Below are 8,105 nucleotides of genomic sequence, written 5' to 3'. Positions count from 1 at the left end.
GGAAAGAGTTTGAGTTTGAGTTTGAGTTTTGAGTTTGATTGGGGAGGACAGGAGGAAAAAAATTTCTCCATAATGAGGTTTGCTGAGTGAGGACATTTTATTTAAGGCATAAATGATAGCCATTACTTTAAGGGTAAGAGGTATAGGAAGCCAGAGAATCCAGAGTGAGCCTCAGAACTAGAAGGATGAAGATGATTCTAGGATTGCAGTTGAATCTGGAAGCAAGGGATGCTATAAATCTTCAGGTAGGGAGAATCTTCAGACCTTCATCTACACACTAGGACTACCACCACCAAGTGACCTTGAACACATATTGTTTCTGTCTTTGTGTTTATTCTTCCTGCTTTTAAGAAGAGTATTAGTGATGACTATGACCTTCCGAACTTCAAAAGGTAAAAATGAATGGTAAACTACCAGAGATTTAAGAGTTAGAGTCCCTAATGGATTTTATGACTAGTACAGACAATGAGCAGTAAAATTTCAATCAACCTTTTTGGCTGTGTGAAAACAGTAAGCATTTATTAAATAATGTCTTGTCTAAAAAAACTCATGATCTAATGGAGGTGATAATATACAAAAAAACTGATATGCACACCAGATGCAGGTCACTTAAATTGGAGGTAATCAAAGAGAAGGCAAGACCATCAAAAGGGATCAGGAAAACTTTTATGGGAATTTAATTAGAACCTGGAGGAATCCAGGGAAGCAAGGATGCAGAGAGGAAGATGTTTAAATTCCAGATATGAGGGACAGCCAGTGAAAATAGATCAGGAGTGGGGTGTCTTCTGTGAGGAACAAGCAAGGAGGCCAAGAGTTTGAAGAAATAAGATGGAAGACAACTGGAATAGTAGGAAGAGGTCATCTTACAATGGGGTTTAAAAATGACACAGGATTTTATTTGATCCTGCATAAAATATAGCTGAGGGAGCTATGATAATTCATCCAGTGGTTATACCAAAGGCAAAGGCAAGTCCATTGTGGAAGCTGCTTTAAGATGGTATAGCAGTGGAGGCAATGTTTGAAATGTTTGAAATTTTCCTGGTGGTGCTATATCAGTAAATATTTAATTCTAAAAGAAAAAAAACTTCAGTAAATATACAGCATACTTATCCTGGGCAAAGGATAGCCAATGAAAATTTAACAGCCTAACTATGAACCCTTCTTTGACTTTTTGACTACTCAAGGATTAACACTTCAATTATAGAAAAATAGTTTAATTTCAAAATTAGCTGAAGCAAAAGAAAAAAAAGAGTGGAGTAATTAATTGATCTTTGAGGTACTTACTTCACCTACTGATTGATGTTTATCCTTCATTCTCAAAAAAGACCATGACATCGGAGGTGATGCCTTGACAAGCACGTCTATTGGATTTGAGTAAGGGAGTGCTGCTGCGCAGAGTCACTACTCTCACTTTCTCCTCCAGAGCCATCTGGATCCACTGAGAGATATGTTTAATTCTGATTTTAAAGAATTCTGGGATAAAATATCTTAATAATATGATAAAATAATTTTCCAGATTTAGACAAATGGTTTGAAATTTGTGAAAATTCAACATCAACTGTTATCAACAAAAGCTCATATCTGGAGCAGTTAGCACAAGGAATAGAATGCAGTACTTGGAATCAGGAAGACCCAAATTAAAATTTTACCTTGGACACTTAACTGTGTGACTCCTGGGCAAATAACTTCTGTGCCTCAGTTTCCTCATGAGTAAAATGAGAATATTCATCACATCTACTTTACAGAGTTGTTGCGTTTTTATAACTAAGTGTTGCAGTGATAGAGAGTTGTCTAGAGAACTAAGATAACTTTCTCAGGGTAACACAGTATATGTATATCTTGAACCCAGTTTGCCTTGGCTCTAAGGTCTGTTCTCTAACACTTTACTTAATCTTATGAAAGCATATAAATATGCCTATAGATATACATAAATTTTGCAAAGAGGGAATTTAACATGAAATAGAAATCTGGATCTTACAAGCAATTATTTTTTCTAACAGTAATTCAGTTAGAGGCTTATGTAACTGACATATTCTAACCTTGACCAACTGCAGAGCTCAACCAGTAATTATATATTTGCCCACTTGACTGGAATCTCAGCCCACAAGTTTTAGAGATTTTTCCTATTGAACACACAGGGTCTTCTATTATTTTGTGGCGCAAGAAGACTTCTGTTCTAATTAGTGTCAAGTGGCTTTGTTGGAGAATAACTCTTTTGTTCCTTGTCCAAATTCCCTGGGCACTGAAGTCTTGTTGATGGAAGAAATCAACAGCTTTTCTTCTCATTCCTCCAGAAGAATGGCACTGCATGTCTCCAGTCAACCTCTCAGTCTTGAGAAATCAACTTTCAGAACTCCTGTGGAGAGGGGAAAATTGTGCATGAAGATGGATCTGCAAGCATCAATTCTGCATCAGGAATTGCCAGTTGTCTTGACTTGTCCTGCCATTATAGTGCAGTGACTTTGCCTCACTTAAATCCAATTCTTGCATAAGTCCAGGCAATCACATATCATGATGTCATTGGTCATCTTTGAAAATGAAAGATAAGGGATGGCTGGGTGGCGTAGTGGATAGAGCACCAGCCTTGGAGTCAGGAGTACCTGTGTTCAAATTAACAATTACCTAGCCATGTGGCCTTGGGCAAGCCACTTAACCCCATTGCCTTGCAAAAACGTAAAAAAAAAATAAATAAAAAATAAAAAAATGAAAGATGAACAATGACAACAACAACAATATGTATACACTAATTTATTTGATAATTCCCCAAATCGTCCTTGTTCTTAAGTATGCCTCATTTTTTTCTAATTAGCACCCCCCATATTTGGCACATAGTATTCAATAAATGCTTCTTTCATTCATTCTTGGCTTGAAGGCCTGTCCTCTATATACCCTTGAGATCACATAATTCTTGTGTACCAATAATATATTTATATATGTATGCAACTTCAATCTTTTTGAAAGGGGGTTCTTGTGAGATAATATCAAATTAGCATTTTTCCTATTTAAATATACAATTTCCAGTATTAACCATGTTAAACAGATGAGAAATTAAGAGACTTGCCTAACACCATGCATCTATTTCAGATCAGAGATAAGAACAGAATCCCAGTGACACTAATACATTGTTGGTGGAGCTGTGAACTGATCCAACCTTTCTGGAGAGCAATTTGTAATCATGCTCAAAAGACAAAAAAATGCCTTTTGATCCAGCAATATCACTACCGTATCTATACCCTGAAATGATGATGAAAAAGAGTAAAAACATCACTTATACAAAAATATTCATAGCAGCTCTGTTTGTGGCGGCAAAGAATTGGAAATCGAGTGAATGTCCATCAAATGGGGAATGGCTGAACAAATTGTGGTATTTGTATGTTATGGAACACTATTGTTCTATTAGAAACCAGGAGGGCTGGGATTTCAGAGAAGCCTGGAAAGACTTTCATGAACTGTCTGAATGAGATGAACAGAACCAGAAGAACATTGTACACCCTAACAGCAACATGAAGGTGATGATCAAACTTAATAGACTTGCTTATTCCATCAGTGCAATAATCAGGCACAATTTTAGGGTATCTGTGATAGAGAATACCATCTGTATCCAGAGAAAGAACTGTGGACTTAAAACAAAGAACAAAGACTACTGCATTACATTTTTTTTAAAAGTTGTTTTATGTTTTATGTACTACATAATTTGCTACCTCTAATATTTTATTTTTTTGGTCTCTCATATTTTATTTTATTTTTCTGTCTCAAAGATATGATTTTATTTTTACCTCAAAGATATGATTTTTCTCTCAACACATTTAATTTTTTCTCTTATTAAAAGTTTTTAGTAATAGTCAATTCTTATTACACTACAGATGAATTACTGTCAATAACACCAGGTATTCCTCAACCAACTAACTTCACTGGGATAGTCTGGTTGAAGTATAAAGATACAGTATTATTATCTAACACATTCAATTTTGATCAATGTATAACATGGAAACAATGTAAAGATTATCAGACTACCTTCTGTGGGGAGGGAAGGGAAGGTGGGGGAAAAATTGTAAAATTCAAAGCCTTATAATAAATAATAGGTAGAAACTACTATTGTATATCACTGGAAGACAAATAAAATGATTTAAAAATTAAACATGCTAAATTCCATTTAAAAAAAGAATAGAACCCCAGTAACTCAGTTCCTGAGCCAGAATATCACTCTAATTTTCTAGTGTGAATCAATTTATCAAAATGATTGCCCAGTTTTTCTCTGGATACAGATGGTATTCTCCATCACAGATATCCTAAAATTGTCCCTGACATTCTCCAAGTTCCACTGGATTTCACTTGGTGGAAAAATGGGTAGAACACCGGTCCTGGAGCAAGGAAGTTCAAATCCAGTCTCAAATATTTACTAATTATATGACCCTGGAAAGTCATGCAACCTCTTCTTTCCCTCAGTCTCTTCCCTTGTAAAATGAAAATAATAGCCACATATTCTAAGACTTGTGAGTAACAAGTGAAATATTTGCAAAGTGCTTGGCAAGAGTTTGGCAGATATTTGCTCCCTTCTTCTCTCCCTTCTATCTGGACAGGGTTTCATAAGTGTAGTAAGAGATCTGCAATGGCCTGTCAATCACAGGACCCAGTAAGCTCTCACATTTCTTTCAGTTGTGCCTCTTGATGCTTCAGTGAAACTAGAAGCAGAACAGTTGTACAGGGGAAGATCATTTCAGGAAGGGATTTTAGAGGTAAAGTAACAAAGGCATTCTGCTTACAGATTCTCTGATTACAAAGCTGGCATTCCCCCCTCCCTTTTTATGATTTTATTTTATTTTAATTTTTTTGGTTTATTTATTTTATACTATTACAATATTTTTTAAGAATAAACATAAATCCTCATTCCCCCCCCCCCCAAGAAGATGAGAAACCTAAAGAATATACTTCAGTCTATATTCAGATTCCAATAGCTCTGTCTCTGGAATGAGTTACCTTCTTTATCATAAGCCCACCAGAGAAGTTGCTTCAAAATTTTTCCCACAGTTGATATTACTAGCAGTATTTCCATCCACTCTATTCCTCCCACTTTCATTTATTCTATTCTGTTTCTCCTTTTATCCTGTCCCTGTCCAAAAGTGTGTTATCTGAGTACCCTCTCCCACAATCTTCTCTCATTTCTATCACCTATCTCCCCTTCCCTCCCCCATTTCCCCACATCCCATTACTTTCTTCTCATTTTTCTCTAGGGTAAGATAGATTTCTATCCCTATTAAGTGTGTATGTTATTTCCCCTCTGAGCCATTTCTTATGAGAATGAAGGCTTACTCATTCCCACTTGCCTTCCCCCATTACATTCCATTGAAAAAGCTTTTTCTTGACTCTTATGTGAAATATCTTAGCTCCTTCTTCCTCCTCTCCTTTCTCTTCCCCCCCAGTACTTCCCTTTAACACCCACTAACTCCATATTTTGACTATATGATACCTGTGCCCTGTCTACATATGCTTATCTTCTAGCAGCTCTTATAAATGAGAAAGTTCTTATGAGTTATCAGTATCTTTTTCCCATGCAGGAATACAAACAGTTCAATATCATTAAGCTCCTCATAGTTAGTCCTTCTTGTCCACCCCCTCTATGGTGCACCAGATCCTGTACTTGAAGATCAAACTTCCTGTTCAGCTCTGGTTGTTTCAATAGGAAAGTTTGAAAGTCCATGTTTTCCCCTGAAAGAGAATGTTCAGTTTTGTTGGGTAATTGATTCTCCGTTGTAAACCAAGATCTTTTGCCTTCTGGAATATCATATTCCAATCCCAACGAGTCCTTAATATAGATGCTGCCAGATCCTGTGTAATCCTGACTATAGAGCCACCATGGTTGAATTGGTATTTTCTCTTTGACTTGGGAGTTTTGGGATTTGGCTGTAACATTCCTGGAAGTTTTTCTTTTGAGATCTCTTTCAGAAGGTGACCGGTGAATTCCCTCAATTTCTATTTTACCCTCTGCTTCTAGGATCTCAGGGCAATTTTGCTGTAGTATTTCTTGAAAAATTAAGTCTAGGCTCTTTTTCCTGGTCATGACTTTCAGGTAGCCCAATAATTTTTAAATTATTTCTTTTGCATCTGTTTTTGAGGTTGGTTGTTTTTCCATTGAGATATTTCACATTTTCTTCTAATTTTTGGCTTTTTTTGGAAGAGTTTTATTCCTTCCTGATTTCTCGCAAAGTCATCAGCTTCCTTTAGTTTCATTCTGCACTTGAAGGAGTTATTTTCTTCAGAGAGCTTTTTATCTCCCTTTCCAGTGGCCAGTTCTGCATTTTAAGGCATTCTTCTCCTCATCTGCCTTTTGTTTTGCTTTTTTCCATTTGGCCCAAACTGGTTTTTAACATACTATTTTTCTTCAGTATTTTTTTGTATATCTTTCTCCAAGCTTTTGATTTGGTTTTCATGATTTTTCTGCATTGCTCTCATTTCTCCTCCCAATTTTTCCTCCACCTCCTTTAATTGCTTTTCAAAGTCTTTTTTGAGCTCATTCATGGTCTGAGCCCATTTTATATTCTCTTGGAGGTTGGATATGGAAACTTTGATTTTGTCATTATCTGAGTATGTGTTTTGATCTTTCATGGGACCAAAGTGATTTTCAATGGTCAGATTCTTCTTTTCCTCAGCCCTAGACTATATTACAGCACTTCCAAGGCTTTGGGGTTTGGGGGGGGCACTCCACTGGGACCTTTACCCTCCAAGGTCTTATGCTTTTGCCTGTGCTTTGATATGTAGATGACCACAGGTGCTCCCCTCTGCCTTGGATCTATGAGGAGGATCCTTGTTACCTTAGTGTGGAAGGCCAAACTGCAACCTGGATCTGAGTGTGGGCAAACAGCAGGGAGAGCAAAGAGAGATTTCTTTTTTATGTAAGATTTTATGTATTTTGAGTTTTACAATTTTCCTCCCAATCTTACTTCCCTCCCCCCACCCCCCCCACAGAAAGCAATTTGTCAGTCTTTAAATTGTTTTGATGTTGTACATTGATCCAAATTGAGTGTGATGAGAGAGAAATCATATCCTTAAGGAAGAAACATAAAGTATAACAGATAACAAGATCAGATAACAGTTTTTTTTAATTAAAGGGAATAGTCCTTGGACCTTGTTCAAACTCTGTGGTTCTTTATCTGGATACAGATGGTATTCTCCATTGCAGACAGCCCAAAATTGTCCCTGATTGTTGCACTGATGAAATGAGCGTGTCCATCATGGTTGATCATCACCCCCATGTTGCTGTTAGGGTGTACAATGTTTTTCTGGTTCTGCTCATCTTGGAGAGCAGAGAAATTTCTGCAGTCTCCCCTGACCCCCTTACCATCTGTGGGCTGTGCTCTGTAGTTGCAGGCTGGTTTCCCTTGATCCTCACTGCAGATTCTGTCAGTGCTCCCCACTCCACACTCATTCTGGTATAGCAGAGTTCTCTCACTGCCCTTTAACCTGTTTCTAGGTGATCCCTGGGCTGGGCTGGGCTGCACTGCTTTGCAGCTGGGGCTTTTTTCCAACTCCTGGTCCTAGTGAAACACACTTTTCCCACAGAATTCTAAGTTATCATGAACTGGGAAAATGTATCACTCAGTCTTTCTGTGGGTTCTGCCCCTCTAAATTTTGACTAGAGTCAAAATTTGACAGCTTTTGGAGTTTTGGGGGGGCAGGAGTTTCTGGGAAATGCTGCTTTCATGCAGCCATCTTGGCTCCCCCCCCCACAAAGCTGGCATTCTTTCCCCTAATGTCATAATGGATAGATACCTGGGTTCAAGTTCCTCCTTTGACATATGCTGATCCTGACAAGTCACTTAAATTTTCAATGCTCTAGGCAACTCTCTAAGATTAAAAGTTGGAGTAATGGTATGTATTTCCATTGGTAGAAGGAAATTTCTTATTGAGAGTTCCACTGAAATCACAGATATGATTTTTTCCCTATTCCTGCTGAAGAAAAGCATTGCTAGTCTAATAATGCTTGTTCAGAAAGTGAGGAGAAGGGGCTCACTTCTTCAGAGTATAGATATTATCCCTTCATAATACAAAGTAAAAGGATCATAATACAACAAAATTCTCCCTCCCAGACCACAGTTTGGATTGGTGCC

This window comes from Macrotis lagotis, chromosome 1, assembly GCF_037893015.1.
Source record: "Macrotis lagotis isolate mMagLag1 chromosome 1, bilby.v1.9.chrom.fasta, whole genome shotgun sequence".
Lineage (NCBI taxonomy): Eukaryota > Metazoa > Chordata > Mammalia > Peramelemorphia > Peramelidae > Macrotis > Macrotis lagotis.
This window is presented reverse-complemented; position numbering follows the sequence as displayed.